Raw genomic sequence first — 1,627 nt, forward strand, 5'->3', positions numbered from 1 at the left:
TCTTCTGACCAACACAAAGAATTTTTCAAACTCAAGAATATAAGATTTTTGCCAGCCCGGTCTACAGAATGAGTTCCAGGACAGCCAGGACTACACAGAGAGACCCTGTCTTGATAAAACAAAACAAAACAAAACAAAAGAATATAAGATTTTTAATAAATTTAATTTGTTCTATATAGAAAAACACCAAGTTGATGTTTACTGGGAAAAATGATGGCAACAACCTTTCTGGTTTCAAACAAAGCCTCTGCCTAAGACGTCACCAGGGTTGGTATGAAAACCATTTCATCTTGAGATATAGCCTGTGTACAAACAACTAACATTTATGCTCTTGCCCCTCAAGTAACTTGCTTAGGTTCTTGACAAGACTGCTGAAGAGGAGGGACCTTTCTGCTTTGTAGAGAATGCCACGCCCTCAGAAACAGGCCAGTTCTGTGGTAAGATGACTCATCAGGAAAGCCACTGTCATCCACCAATGGTCCTCATAAGTGATAAAAGCTTTTAGCATGAAGACCACGTGTCCTGGGTACATCAAATCTTTATCTTGAAATCTATGTTTAGAAAAGTCTTTTTTTCTAGTGTTGACTCAATTAAGGCTTAAGAATTCCTTTAAACTTAAGAAAACTTGCTAACTTACACTTGAGAGACTACATTGATGGGCACAGTGAACTTTTCTTTAAAGTCTTAAAATTATGCTTCATTTCTGTTCATTAAATGACATATGTCACCAACATACCTTTCTTGTTTTTCAATATCTCAAAGCACCTGCCTAGTTCCCCTGTGTAATTGCCTTTGCCTCTGAGGTCCAGCAACTTTACTGGGTTCTTGCAATATTTAGATTCACTCTGGCTTTTTATCTCAAAAAAAAAAGTTAATATATAAAGGTTGGTTTAATTTCACCAGTTTGGGAGTTTTGTTGTATTATTAATCCCATATATGATGGACCTATTCTATTTACTTCTTGAAATGTAGATTCTTCCAGGGTGATATATAAGGGGAGGGGATTAAAATAATGCTACCTAACAATGTACCTTTTATAAAGAAATGTAGCAAGGTACTGGTCTTTACCAGTCTAGTATATATCCTAATAAGAAATACGAGTTTTAGGCACATATAATTTATTCTATTATGAAACAAAGCAGTGAAAACCCTCACTCACGCAGCTACCTCTTCCACGTGTATTACTTACTCTGAAACAGCATCACATGAGACAGCTTCCTGAGCACAGTGGAAGAAAGACTGCAGCAACAGTACCTTATGGTATCTAGGCAACACATGCTGTAGCTCTGTGCCCTATTTACTTCTAATAGAATTAGAATTCAGGCATGTGATGGTTGTCATGGTGGCATACATTAACACATTTGAGTTATAAAATCAAGTGGACTTTTACTGAAAGATGTTTGGTTTGTAAGATAAATTTACAAATGAAGACTAGCCTTGCTAATTAGATTAAATAAGAGACATTTTCTGTAAACCAATGATCTACATTTATAGGTATAAGGATGTGAGACACACAATAAATACCTTAAAAATCCTCTAAAAACTATTAGGAACTATATGTTGAAATCAATAATATCTCTTACCACCTCTTCTATGCTTAATATTGGATTATATATAGGATGCCTCT

At 35.4% G+C, this 1,627-nt stretch overlaps 1 protein-coding gene across 5 annotated transcripts in view; it reads right to left on the bottom strand.

The window, feature by feature from the left end:
* Positions 1-1,607, bottom strand: part of Znf438 (zinc finger protein 438) — a 90,071-nt gene extending 88,464 nt beyond the window's left edge. For 4 of the 5 annotated variants that reach the window (XM_031364906.1, XM_031364904.1, XM_031364905.1 and 1 more), the window contains exon 1: positions 1,190-1,586. The gene's annotated coding sequence lies outside the window, so the exon portion shown is untranslated. Of the gene's footprint in view, positions 1-1,189 lie in introns of all 5 variants that reach the window. The other variant, XR_004117135.1, reaches the window with a different exon arrangement.
* Between the last annotated feature and the right edge of the window lie 20 nt (positions 1,608-1,627).

Source organism: Mastomys coucha, unplaced genomic scaffold, assembly GCF_008632895.1.
Source record: "Mastomys coucha isolate ucsf_1 unplaced genomic scaffold, UCSF_Mcou_1 pScaffold13, whole genome shotgun sequence".
NCBI lineage: Eukaryota > Metazoa > Chordata > Mammalia > Rodentia > Muridae > Mastomys > Mastomys coucha.